This window comes from Octopus sinensis, linkage group LG17, assembly GCF_006345805.1.
Source record: "Octopus sinensis linkage group LG17, ASM634580v1, whole genome shotgun sequence".
Taxonomy (NCBI): Eukaryota; Metazoa; Mollusca; class Cephalopoda; order Octopoda; family Octopodidae; genus Octopus; species Octopus sinensis.
Genome location: NC_043013.1, coordinates 52,219,316 through 52,234,849, shown reverse-complemented (window position 1 = coordinate 52,234,849; position 15,534 = coordinate 52,219,316). Strand labels below are relative to the sequence as shown.

The 15,534-nt window shown below is 34.6% G+C and overlaps 1 long non-coding RNA gene across 1 annotated transcript; it reads right to left on the bottom strand.

Moving 5' to 3' along the window:
* Window positions 1-11,696: 11,696 nt before the first annotated feature.
* On the bottom strand, window positions 11,697-14,461 carry LOC118766801. The gene is made up of 2 exons (XR_005002716.1): window positions 13,255-14,461; window positions 11,697-12,520 (listed from the first exon to the last, which is right to left on the bottom strand). It is a non-coding gene; the product is annotated as an uncharacterized LOC118766801 (long non-coding RNA).
* Between the last annotated feature and the right edge of the window lie 1,073 nt (window positions 14,462-15,534).

Sequence of the window (15,534 nt, the reverse complement as noted above, 5' to 3'; positions counted from 1 at the left end):
CAAGAAGCCACACAGTGGAATTGAACCTGAAACCATGTAGATTCCAAGTGAATTTCTTAACCTCATAGCCACGCTTGCATCTACCACACAACAATACTGAGCAAAGGGAAGTAACTGTAATCGGCCAATGACACAGCTTGAGACGATAACTCAGGCAGATGTCGATAAAACTGAATGACAAATGCAAAACGTTCTTAATAAATTAAGATGTTTCATCTTAGTTGGAGAAAGAAGACAAAAACCTAGCGGCATTCATTAGCAGCTTACGATGGTAAATGGAGATGACAATAATAATAATTAATTTCAACTATTTTCTTTTCATTTTCTTTCTTTTACTCATCCTTTTTTTTTTCTTCTTTGATACCACCTTCTTGATAATAACATTAACAACAACAATAACAATAATAATCCTTTCTACTATAGACACAAGGCCTGAAATTTGGGGGTGGGGGATAGTCGATTACATCGACCCCAGTACACAACTGGTACTTAATTTATCGACCCCGAAAGGATGAAAAGCAAAGTTGACCTTGGCAGAATTTGAACTCAGAACATAAGGACAGACGAAATGCCATTAAGATTTTCACTCAGAATGCTAACAATTCTGCCAGCACACCGCCTTAATAATAATAATAATAATAATAATAATAATAATAATAACGATAATAATAATAATAATAAAAAGATGGGCTACAGCAAATATTCTGCTCAATACCACAGATTTGCTTGTCAGTTGTTTGATCTTAACCAGTTGAGCATGTCCCTTAGTGGCTGACGATATGTGCATCTCTGATCACGAGCAGAAGTAGTGGGGAGCATCATAGCCATGTGTTGAGAAGGATTCTTTGGGGTTTGAATAATTCACCTCTGGAAACATGGGTGTTTCGTTCAACGTCCTTAAACAACCCTTATTCAGGACCTTTTGAGCGGGATGGGTTACTCGATCTGAAGAAAATTCTAACTGGGCTCCACCTGCAAGGTCATGTGCTGCTTATCTTGATATGAGATCACCATGTCGCGCACATATGGTTGTGATGCATGTGCCTGGTGTACCCTTATCAGACGGGTAGTCATGATGGGTATACTGGGCTTCGTATATTTTACCCCAGTGTCACTTTGATGGCATGCTCTGCTCGCTCACTCAATAATAATAATAATAATAATAATAATAATGATGATAATAATAACAATAATAATAATAATAATAATAATAATAATAACAATAATAATAATAATAATAATAATAATAATAATAATGACAATGATGATGATGATGATGATCCTTTCTGCTAAGGGCACAAGGCCTGAAATTTTGGGTGAGGGGGCTAGTCGATTACATCAACCCAGTGCGTAACTGGTACTTATTTTATTGACCCTGAAAGGATGAGTGGCAAAGTCGACCTCAGTGGAATTTGAACTCAGAACATGAAGATGAACAAAACACCACTCAGCATATTTTCCAGCGTGTCAACAATTCTGCTAGCTTGCCGCCCAAATGATGATGATGCTGATGATGATAAAATTAATAACAACAACAACAATAATAATAATAATAATAACAATAATAAAATAATAATGATGATTTCAAATTTTGTGCAGCAATTTTTGTGGAGAGGTGATGAGCCGATTCTTTGACCCCAGTATGAAACTAGTACTTATTTTATTGACCCCAGAAGGATGAAAAGCAATGTCAACCTCAGTGGAATTTGAACTCAGAACATAGCAATGAACAAAACGCCACTAAGCATTTTACCTGGGATGCTAACGATTCTGCCAGCTCGCCACCTTAATAATAATAATAATAATAATAATAATAATATAATAATAATAATTACTGAGATTGGTAGAGCATCACAATATTAGTGGAAGAGAGAAAAAGAGAGAGAGAGATTACTTGTATTGATTTTATTTACCTCAGAAATATGAAATACAAAGTTAACCCTGGTATAGTTATAATAATAATAATAATAATAATAATAATAATAATAATAATAATAATAATAATGATGATTTGACATAGGCACAACACTCCGGATATGGGGAAGAGAGGCTGCAGTTCAACTGCACCATCTTCTATGTTACTGATTCCTTAGTCAATCAACCCTGGAATGATGAAGGTTTATATATATATATATATATATATATAGTCCAAATTTACAGAAAAACAATAGACGAAGACAGATGAGGGAACAACAAACAGGTGTACTAGTTTGATGCTCAGGAAGAATGGGAAGTCTTTGATGTTCTGAGCCTATGCTCTTTGACAAATAGGGATGAGAGGGAAAAAATGGGGATAAAATAAGTAAAAAATAAAAAATCAAGAGGGAAAAACATTTTCAACAGCATATACATACATGTCACATACATATGATATATATTATATATATATATATATATATATATATATATATATATATATATTCTTTTACTTATTTGTTCAGTCATTTGTCTGTGGCCATGCTGGAGCACTGCCTTTAGTCGAACAAATCAACCCCAGGACTTATTCTTTGTAAGCCTAGTACTTATTCTATCGGTCTCTTTCACTGAAGCGCTAACTTATGGGGGACATAAACACACCAACATCAGTTGTCAGGCGATGGTGGGGGGGGGGGACAAACACAGGCGCACAAACATATACATACATATATATATATATATATATATATATATATATATATATATATATATAGAGAGAGAGAGAGAGAGAGAGAGAGATAGATATACATATACAACTATATATATATATATATATAGATATACATATCCATATATATATATATATATATATATATATATATATATATACATATATACATATATATATATATATATATAGATATAGATAGGCTTAAGAGACAGAATCACCCTCAAGCAACTCAATCATCATTGAATGACATTATCCACAATAGGTACTTATAGGACTAAATATTAAAATTATCAAAATTAATACCTACAATTCTTATTCCAAATTATCAAATTAATACCTTCAATTCTTACTACAAATAATATACTTTACATCATCTAGACTACGCGCGTTTCATGGCAACATATTACTTGATATTGCTGAAATAGAATGTCTCTAAATACAATACCATATTAAAACGATTATATTGCCAATCTTCAGGTCTATCTTCTATGAACTTATTTTGCTATTTACATCCTATATTAAGACATGACAAACTAAAATTATATAACTAGAAGTTGTTGGAATAATTTTACTTCAGTAAATAAAGAACAGAAATGTGGAATAAAAGTAGAAGAAATATTAGTAAAAGGAAATGTTAACTTATCTGTATGGTAATTTTCTCTCCATGAATTAAACATGGCTACAAGCAATTGTATAATCCAACTTTGAGAGCTACTTTGTAGGGGAGATAATTCTTATTAACATTTAAAAAACATGTCATTCAATGATGATTGAGTTGCTTGAAGGTGATTCTGTCTCTTAAACCTATATATATATATGTATATAATACAGTAATTCATTTTAGTACCACTAAATTGAACTTCTCTCCCCTGTGGACTCAGAAATAACTTCCCGAATATTAATATTAATTATTATTATTATATATATATATATATATATATATATATATATATATATATATATATACATATATATATATATATATATACATATATATGTGTGTATATATCATCATCATTTAGCGTCCGCTTTCCATGCTAGCATGGGTTGGACAGTTCAACTGGGGTCTGGGAGGCCAGAAGCCTGCACCAGGCCCAGTCTGATCTGGCAATGTTTCTATGGCTGGATGCCCTTCCTAACGCCAACCACTCCGCGAGTGTAGTGGGCACTGATGGGCTTCTTTCAGTTTCCATCTACCAAATCCACTCACAAGGGTTTGGTCAGCCTGAGGCGAAAGTAGTACTTGCCCAAAGTGTCAAGCAGTGAGATTATGTGGCTGGTAAGCAAGTTACCTACTACACAGCCACTCCTGCGCATATTATATGCATATATATACATACATGCACACATGCATACATCTACATACATATACATACGCACACATATACAAAAATTTGAAAGCAAAAGGTGTCTCTAGCAAGATTTTGAGGTGACATAACTAAATTATAACCATTTTCTCCTGAGAGTTACCGATTCTGATATTCTTCAATCTCAATAACAATCCTTTCTTCTACAAGGCCTGAAATTTTGGGGAAAGGGACTAATTGATTACATTGACACCCACCCCCACCCCCACTGGTTCTTATTTTATCAACCCCAAAAGGATGAAGGTCCAAGTCCACCTTGGTGGAATTCAAACTGATGAACATACAGATGGACAAAATACTGCTATCTTGAATAACTGTTTCAAAATTAGGCACAGTACCAGTAATTTTGAGGGGAGGGGGAAGTCAATTACATCAACCCTTCCAGTGTTCAACTCATATTTATTTAATTAAGCCTGAAAGCATGAAAGGCAAGGTTGACCTCAGCAGGATTTGAACTCAGAATGCAAAGGGCTGAAACAAATACCAAAAGGCATTTTTTTTCTGCTACTCAAACAATTCCGCTAATCCACTGCTCTTTACTACTACTACTACTACTACTAATAATAATAATAATAATAATAATTTCTACTAAGGGCACAAGGCCTGAAATTTTGGGTTAGGGGGCTAGTCGATTACATCGACCCCAGTGCGTAACTGGTACTTAAATTATCGACCCCGAAAGGATGAAAGGCAAAGTCGACCTCAGCAGAATTTGAACTCAGAACATAGCAGCAAACGAAATACTGCTAAGCATTTTGCCCAGCGTGCTAACAATTCTGCCAGCTCACTGCCTTAGTAATAGGCACAAGGTCTGAGACTTTGGGGGAGGAAGGTTATCAATTACATCAACCCCAGTGCATAACTGGTACTTATTTCATTGACCCTGAAAGGATGAAAGGCAAAGTCAACCTTGGCAGAGTTTGAACTCAGAATGTAAAGACAGACGAATAATAGTAATAATAATAATAGTTTCAAATTTTGGCTCAAGGCCAGCAATTTCTGGCGAAGTGGTTGATCAATTACATTGAACCCCAGTATTCAACTGGTACTTATTTTATGAATCCCAACAGGACGAAAGGCAAAGTCACTCCGGTGGAATTTGAACCTAGAATGTAAAACCAGGAGAAATGCCACAAAGAATTTTTGCTTGGCATGCTAAGGATTCTGCCAGCTGATCCCCTTAATAACCCTTTCTAGTAAAGGTACAAGGCCTGAAATTTAGGGGGAGGAGATAAGCCAATTACATTGACCCCGAAAGGATGAAAGGCAAAGTCGACCTCAGTGGAATTTGAACTCAGAACATAGCGGCAGACAAAACCGCACGTCACTCGGCATGCTAACAATTCTGCCAGCTCATCGCCTTAATAATAATAATGATAATCTTTTCTACCATAGGTACAAGGCCTGAAATTTGTGGGGAGGGGTTAAGTTGATTACATCGACCCTCAGTACTCAACTGGTACTTAATTTAATTGACCCCGAAAAAATGAAAAACAAAGGATAAGCCATGCTTGAATTTGAACTCAGAACGTAAAGGCAGATGCAATACTGCTAAGCATTTCGCCCAACATGCTAACGATTTAGCCAGCTCGCCACCTTAATAATAATAATGATAATAAAAAATATTCTATGAGATTAAACCCTGTAATTATAAAAGTATAAACGAGTAAGGGTAGATTATATTTGCAACTAACTACCACTAATACTACTACAACCACTGCTACAACAGACAACAAAAAAGTAAGACCATTTGTTTGTGCTAATTCAACTCCAGTTTGAATACTAATAGAGATTTAATAATTTAAATATATTAATTCCAGTTTATTCCTGGCATGACTAATAAATTCGGCTCTGGCAGGAATTGAACTCAGAGATATGAGGCACTGAACTAAATATTATTGTCAAGAAACTAAGATAGCTCTCAACCATCTGTGCCAACAGACACACTACAGCTATACAATTAATAAACCCTCGTGTTTTAGACCAAGAACCATTTCCATATAAAGTCACACACACACACACACACACACACACTCTCTTTCTCCTCTTGGATATATTGCATCCATGAATTTCTTTCTGCTTTTAATGGAATCTCAAAACCCTATAAATCCCATATGACCCTTTCAGGCTTCCAGTGGCAAAGAGCTCAGACCATGCTCTGCCATTCATGCATATCTGATGATTGCTGGATTTGCCTCCCTATTTCTGGCATGAAACCATTTGGCAATTTGGCTACCATGAGACTATGATATTACATATATAATCCTTCCCAATTTTAGCAAAAAACAGTTATTTTCAGTAGCAGGGTAAGTTGATGACATTGATCCCAGTACATGACTGGTACTTATTTTCTTGACCCTGAAAGGATAAAAGGCAAAGTTGACATCAGCAGCGTTTGAACCCAGAACATAACAAACTAAGCATTTTCTCCTCTGTTACACAGAATGAGTGCTTGCTTTTGTCTAACTCATGGGATTCTGGACAATATATATACATACATACACACACATATATATATATATATATATATATATATATATATACATATATATATATATATATATATTGTCCAGCAAGTGTATTTTCAAAGACACCTAGAAATTCTCAATAGAATTGCATCTCTTTTTACAGCTTTATAGTCTTTATGCTCTCTGGTTTGTTGCCATGCTGGAGCACTACTGCTATTATATGTTAGCTGTAATGCAGTGAGTATTGCTGAACAAGAGATAAGAACTCACTGATTCAAAATTTGCTTTGCAGTTTCAATCCCCGCTTGATGCAAGCACCCCTCTCTCACATTAGACAATAAACTCTTGAGAAAGGCATTTCACCCCATTTCCACAGTATAGGGCCAGTGTTTCTAATCAGAGTATATGCCTTAATAAATTAACAGTAATGAACCTTATACAGGGATCTGTTGGTTAAATGAGGATTTCTAAAGAAATCCATCTAGATTATCCGTTATAAGATAATCTAGTTGGATTATAATTTTCATAGAAAGGGGTCATGTAGGTGACTGATTGAGGAAGGGGTCAGCTGATCTGTACCCATTTCATTGACCCCTTTTGTGGGAGCAAAGACAAAGTTCTGATTGAGTTTGAACTTGAAATTAAATGCTAGTATCTGCTGGTTCTTGTATTTAACTACTACAATAATCCCTTGATAAAGATTTACAGTTGCAATAATCCCTCTACCCTTAATAAGGATTTACGGCTGCAATAATTTTTCACCCTTAATGTAGTTCCGAGTGAAATTCAGCATGACATGCAATGTGACAAGGCTGGCCCCTTTGAAATACAGGTATAATTCATTTTTGCCAGCTGAGTGGACTGGAGCAACATGAAATAGAGTGTCTTGCTCAATGGCACAAAGTATCACCGGGAATTGAACTCACGACTGTACAATCATAAGCTAACAACCCTAACCTCCAAACCACATGCCATATTATTAGTTTTATCTAAAGCAGTCTTCTTAATCTTCTATTAGAATTCCATTTAGTAAATTTCTAAATTTACTACAATAAATGTCTGGTGCTGAAGACTGGAAAACGACCTGAATTTGGTGAAATATGACTCAGAACATAAAGTGACTTTAATAAAATTTGCCATTTGAAGAATTCTGCCAACTGACTGCCACCTTAATGGTAGTACCAATGGAACAATAAAGAAAGAAATATAATTACCAAACAAGAATTTCTTTCATGTGACCCTCTCATACGAAGGTCAAAGGTCATGCCTTTTAGGCACGTGGATGTAGCCAATACCAGTCAATTGGAGAATTTGAATCCAATATTAAGAAAGCACATTTGAAATGAGATCATTCAAGAACAGAGCAGAGTGACCAATGTGTTTGCAGAATATCGAAAGCACAAATTCCACTGGGCCAGACATGCCACAAGGTTCACAGACAACAGGTGGACCTGTGCAGTTGCTGAGTGATATCCAAAAGATGGGAAAAGGCCACTTGGAAAACCTCTATGATGATGAGACGACAACATGGTTAACCCTTTCGTTACCAACCCGGCTCTGGCTCTGAGTACAAATGTCTTGTTTTCATGAGTTTTGAATTAAAATCTTCCATCGAACCTTAGTCACAATTTATGTTCCTAACACTAGCTTAATAATAACTAAGTTATTTTACTAAATTCTTTGTTATATTTGAAGTAACTGAAAGAAACAGAGAGTATTTCAAAATAAATACAGTAACGAAAGGGTTAAGCAATTTGGCTTAAGATGGAAAAGAATGGTGCAATCAAGACAACTGGAAGCACATTAAATATACAGCGCTCCTGCTACTTACACATTATGCTATGCTGTGGTACCTATTTACAGCCAAGTGAACAGGGCTACCAAGAGCTAAGTTATATAGCCATGATCAACACAAATGCTAATGATATGAAACCCCTGACACTGATTCCATCCCAATCGTCCTATCATATTCATTTAATTTAAATTGCTTTTCCTATTCTAGGTTGGGGATAGATGAATACTTGTTATTGTGGCTTAACTTTACATCTGGATGCCCTTCCTGTCATTAACATTACCTCTTTTTCCAGTAGGAGGTCTTTTGATTTTTCTGCACATTTTCAAAAAAGCAGAACTAACATACAATTTGTTTACAGGAGAAATGACAACAAACCATCACCGTTTTTAGTTCAGCACATTTTCATGCAAAGCACAGGATGTAAGCATTCCCAGATAAATAGATATTACAGGGTTCATATAGTCTCCATATACCAGATTTCCTCACAAGGGATTGGTTAGCTTGGTGCCACAATATAAGATACATACAAGTGGGTATGAATATATGTGCACACACACACATACACACACACATATATATACATGTACATTCATCTATGGTTGCACAGACACACACTGAACTTTTGTACTATTTCATCTACCAAATTCCATTCATAAAATATTCATTAAGCCAAGGCTTTAAGCGTGCGGTGGGACTGAACCCAGAACCATTTTGTTGAAGACATGTGCTTCTTAACCACATGTTTATGACTATAGCAATTTTGCAAGTATGTTTGTACATTCATAACAAAAAATACCAAATACTTGTGAAGAATCGTTGCTTGATTTAGCAAAGTAATAAAATGTAAATTGCTATTGACTACATTCAAAGGTGGGGGAACGGTGAAGTAGTTGTGTTCATGCTTCCCCACAGAACATTAAAAGCACAAATAATTGGAATTTGTTTTATATGGGAATAAAAATTTGGTTTATGTATTTGTCTTGTTGGTAACATCTCTTGGACAACCAGCATGGATAGAGAGATAAATTTTATATGTATATATATATATGAGAGAGAGAGGAGGGAGATAAAGAGGATGGAGGGAGAGAAATAGATGCATTGAGAACAAGATGAAGAATATAGAGAGAATTAAATGTTGTATCAAATAAGAAAGAAAATATTGCTTTGGATATAGAAGGAATTGAATTAAGAAATATCAAATGTAGAAGATATTAAATTTTGTACAAGATATTGAATGTAAAAAGAGATATCAAGAGAATAGCTTAAGATATTGAAATAAGAAAATAAAGTTAAACACAATTTAATGCTTTCTTTGTTATTCCGTCTAGAAATAGGACTACTACGACAATAACTGCAACATTAAACACGATACCAACCACAAAGGTAACTAGTATCAAAGACAATAAGAACCAAGCCAAATTATTCAGACGGAATATGAAAATAGTAACGCCTTGTGTATAAAAGAGAGAAAAAAAGTTAAAATTCTTCCTTCAAGAATGAATTCCATTTGTTTAAGAAATTCCAAATATTTAAATAATTCCAAAGCAAATTTGATAATGATTCCAGTCAATATTGCAGTGAGGAACAGATTCTGGGATTGGATTTAGGTTTTGTTGCAGGGAATTCTTATATAAGAGACAGCAGGGAAATAGATCGCTGAAGATTTAGCTGCTATATTGGGAAAATCAAGTCATAAAAGAGAGACCATTTGTCGAGCTGAATCCTGGATTATGAAGAATGAGCTCCACGGACACAAAACATGAGTTCAAGACCCAATGAGATTTGTGGAAACATACCATGTTTCCACAAATCTGTTATTGTTGCTCAACTCAGGGTAGGGACGCTTTGCTAGTTACTATTATTGTGTTGAACACCAGGTCACATCAGATGGTATATTTTGGAGACTCCAGCACCCCAAAGACAATTCAGCTACAATTATTGGCAGAAACACACAACATGACACCAAAAATTTACCAAAGTTGTGGGACGGTAATTCTTGGTCCATCTTTCCGTGAAGCATCTTGGTTCTAACTGCATCAAGAAGACATTGATAGCACGGACATCTACCTCTCCATGCCACAGAGTATACAACATGGTCTTGAAGAACAATATTCATCATTTTCAGACACATGAAACTTACAGATGGTTCTTCAGCTCGTTTGAAAGATTTGCTCAAAGAGATTCAAACAACAGTATTCAATATTGGCACCAAAATACCAAAAATACATCCTACAGCAAAATTGATGTTGTGTCAAAAATTACCAAAATGCAACCAACTTTTGTACTGAGGTGCCCACCACTGTTAATAAATCCAAAGAAACAAACAAATGAAGACCACAGACTCAATAGTCCATTCCACCTCTAAGACATCATTGACCTTTAGCCATACATAGATATTAAACCAAACAGCAACATGGAATAAATGCCAAACTCTGACTGCCTCTCTATACTCTATACAACCAGTCAAACATGGAACCAGATATATGAAATGGACTGGGAAAGAACATACCTAGTATGCTATTGTCTGAAATTGGAGGAAACACTAAGAAAAAAATAAATAAAATAAAACTAGCTGATATTCATTTTTCCATATTTTCTTTTATTCCTTTCAGTCATTGGACTGTGGCCATGCTGGGACACTATCTTCATGGGGTTAAATATTTAAAACTTCATTTTATTTTCATATTCATTTATTTCTGGTTCTTCTGTAATTCTTAGAACATATATATTCCTATATATTATTCCAAGTAACTTCATTATTTCTTAGTTATTCAATAAACCATAACAGTAGTTGCTAGAATTGGTAACCTAGTGATGATGGTCTCTAAAGGTAAGGAATGGGTATAAAAACCATTTCTATTTCATCCTTTCATCTTTTGTTGCACCACCACACACCTTCTGTCACACTACCATACACCTACTGTCACACCACCCTACATTTCCTGTCACACCACCATTCATCTTCTGTCACACCATCTTACATCTCAGCTCATGTCACCATAATTTTCAGTCACATCATCCTACGTCATGTCACACTGCCATACACTATAAGTCACACATTGATACTTCAGTCACATCACCATGAAATTAGTTTGTTATGGAGAAATTACAACCAGTGATACACTGGGGAAAGATAAATCAAAGGGGGAGAAAAAAAAAAACAGGCAACATTAAATATTAGAATGAAAATTAAAATGAAAACAAAAACAATAAAATAAAACAATAAAAAAGGCAAAATTATTTATTTATTTGTTTATTTATTAAAAATATTTTTTTGGTAGGAGGGGATAAAATTGAAAACAAAACAAAAAAGCAAACTAAAATAAACAAAAAAGAAAACACTCTAAAAAACAAAATCAAAATTAAATGCAAAAAAAATAAAAAACAAAACATAAAAATTTCATGGGATGGCTTTTTTTTTGTTTTGGTAGGGGGTAATCTTTTGGGGTGGGAGTTTTTTCTGGGGGAGATATTGAGAATATTTTTTATTTAACAAAAAAAAAAAATTAAAAGTTAGAAAACCAGAAATTTAATTAAAAAAGTTAAACTTCTGAAATTTGTTATTTAAAAAAAATTTTATTGTTATTTTTTTAATGGTTTTATTTGAATGGGAAAGGGCAAGTCTGTGGCCCTTAACAGGGCCTCCAAAATCTGACAGAAGATAGGTGGAAAGAAGATATCTTCAGAGTCTGTGACCACAGAATACTTCACCATAGCAAAGGACAAATTTAACAAGCTGGAAACCAGCCTAATCTTATTAAATATGGTAAATCATGTGACCTCTGTTTTAATCAAAGAACCTGATTCTGAGGACCAAAGCCACAGCTAAGACTGGAACTTAGAATGTACAAAAACTGTACTAAACTGGAAGACTAACCCAATTGTTGAGAGAGTTTGATAGATACTAGCTGGACATCTTAGGCTTAAGTGAAGTGAGTTGGACAAAGAGCAGAAAGATTGACAGTGATGATGGTGGTAGGACCTTCGTCCACTCCAGTCATAAAGACTAACACATCTATGTTGTGGGCATGGTGCTTACCGAAGAAGCACCAGAGAGCTAATTGACTAGAAACCAATGAATAAAGAAAGCTTCATGGTGAGATTCCAAGAATGGCATACAATGACCATTATTGTGCAAAACTACGTGCCAAGAAACTAAAGCCATCCAAGGAACTGAGCAGTGTAGAAGGACCCAAAACTAGGTGGGGGGGAATGTGTTTTTTTAAATCTTCAGTGCAACCACCTCCACCACCACTGATACAGGATTAGATCAACCCAAGTGAATTACTGGTACTGATTTTATTACCTACCCCATCCAACACAATGACACCCACACACCAGCATCTTAAAAGAGACAGAGGTCAAATCAGAGTATGGGTTTGAACTCTGACCCCAGAAGAACAAAAGTCCTGTAAGGTCATTTAGGCTGACATTATTATTAGGAGGAAGGGTGCTAAATTGTTTTGTAAAGCTAATTGACTGACTAAATCAACCTCAGGATATTACTGGTACTCTTGTATATTAAGGCAGTTTACTTCAGTTGTGTTCAGAAAGCTGTAAGGAACAACTGGGTGCCAGAATCTGACCCTTAGGCTTAAGTGAAGCTGACCAATATGAAACCCCTTTCAAGGCTTCATCCAGGGGTCAATTCATTGTTCAATCATTGTAAATAATTAAACAGGTCTTTTAATAATTTCCAGATATATTTAATTCTTGCTTAGTTAAAATTCACATCTTGACTACTGTCTCATGTTGGTAACATCGACACAGTGCCACCCAGTACTGGTATTTGGTAGAAAGAGGGTCCAAAATTAAAAAAACAAAACCCTACCCAAGGGGTTTCAATTCTTATTTTAAATTTCAGTCTCTCTCTCTGTCTCTCTATGCTCTTTGTCAATGGGGCTGGGGTCACCTTAGGTTAGGGGTCCCAGAGGCATCCCCTGCATAGAGCCAACCAAACTCACCAGAGACCCCCACCACCAATCACTGTCTAACTGCAATCTGTAATATTGGCAAGGCCTATATGATAACATGTATCAGTGGCTCTATCACCAGTGTAGGGCATGGAGGGGACCATGGGACCTTGAATATCTGAAGAGCCTCTACCTCAAAAAAGAAAGAACGAAAGAAATGAAATCCTCACAGAACTCTTTGAAACCTGAAATAAACCAACCCCATTGCCACCCAACCACCTAGCTACCAACCCCTGGAATCCAAGAGCTGTCTCTTTTTGTCTTGCAAGATTTCGGTCAAAAGTTCTGGATAGCTAAACCACTTTGTTCATGATTTAAATTCACAATTGGTAAACTTCCAAACATCCCCCACCCTACCTCCATCACTACTATTACTAACGAGCCACTACCACCACCACCACTACTACCACTAGTTACACTACTACCACTACTTGTACTACGACTACTAAAATTCTATCTTAGTCATTTATATGAAGAAAAATATTAAAAAATGATTACAAAAGGAACCACTTGAAAAGTTGAAGAATACAAAATCTCTTGAATATATTTGAGGAACTAAGAAAAAAATCTTGAAAACTTTGATGAAGATATAAAGACAGGAAGAGTTCTGGATGTTGACTTCCGACCGAAATGGTTCGAATTTGCCTAGGTTACTCAAATGGCAAAACAAGGAGAGAAAAACATTATGGTGGGGAGGTAGGAAGCCGATGGGGCGGCTTCTATGTGGTCACTCCACATAGCTAGAATTAGCAGCCATATCTCCCTCAGATCACATCCTGCTGTCTTAGAAAAGAAAGACACGTTGGACACTGTGGACCCTGGTAGAATGCTAGATCACAGGTTCAATCAGAGCTGGAACTGAAGAACAAGAAAAAAGGAAAAAAGAAAAAAAAAAGAACTGGAATCGTTCACAGCATGCAAGTATGAGCAGAAGCTATAATCCTCTCTCTTCAATATTTTTACATAGGTTTCCAGATATAAACAATAGTAATACAGAAGTTAGTATGTCCGGAGTGAAAGAAGATTCTATTTAAGAACATATTATTATTATTAATATTAATTACATGGTTTCATCATAAATGGCTAATTAACAATATTAATATAATTAGTGCAATTAAAACAGGCAAAGGTATTTTGCATTAAAAAAAATAATTGTATATATATACATATATATATAGTGTGTGTATATATGTATTTAGGTCTGCATGTATGTGTTTGTGAGTGTATATATAGGATACTAAATGTACTTCTGTATGTGTGTTAGTATATATATATATATATATATATATATATATATAATATATATATGTGTGTGTTATATATATATGTGTGTGGGTGTGTGTGTGTTAGTATATATATATATATATATATATATACGTATGTGTGTGTGTGTGTGTGTGTGAAAGTAACTGAATATGTGGTATTACAGTTTGTGTATAAGTACTGAATGTATGTGTGTGTGTATATATATAAATGTGTGCATGCATATATCTGTATGTATGTGTATGTGTGTGTATATATCTGAATGTGTATGTGTATCTATATATCAATATTCATGTCTATACACACATGGCGTCAATCAACTGTAACATTTCCAACATTTTTCCAAATAATAATAATAATAATAATAATAGTATAACAATGATAATAATGAACAAAAAATATACAAATAAAAGATTTATAAAAAAAATTGAAAGAAAAATGCATTGATTGAAAAAAATATATTCTATATTTTATCTTAATTTTTTTTTTAGATTATTTTTTATCCAAGTTTTTCTTAGAAAAAAAAACACCAAAGCAAAAAATAAGCCAAAGTAATAAATTTTACAAAAATTTAAAAATATTTTTGAAAATTTCAGCAAAAAAAGCAAAAGTTATTTTTATCACAATTTAAAAGGAAATTTTTTAAATTTTCATTCTATTGTTGATTTGTTTTGTATTTTTGTTTTTTGAAATAAACTCATAGGAAGGGGGAAAAAAACAATGAATATTTGAATATTATTTTCTTTTTCCCCTTGTAAACCCTTTTAATATCAGCGGTTGTGATTATTAACCCCTCCTTTTAAAGTGCAACAGCTGCTGGGGACACAGCCATGTGTGATGGTTCTAACTATAAACCCTGTTTGTTGACATATAACAACGACCCTTTCACACTCCACAACCACTGTTACCACTATTATTATTATTATTATTATTATTACTACTATTACAACTACTACTACAGGCCAACAAGGAATACCACTGTGTAGTCAAGAAAAGAAAAAGCAGGCAAATCTCCGTGGTA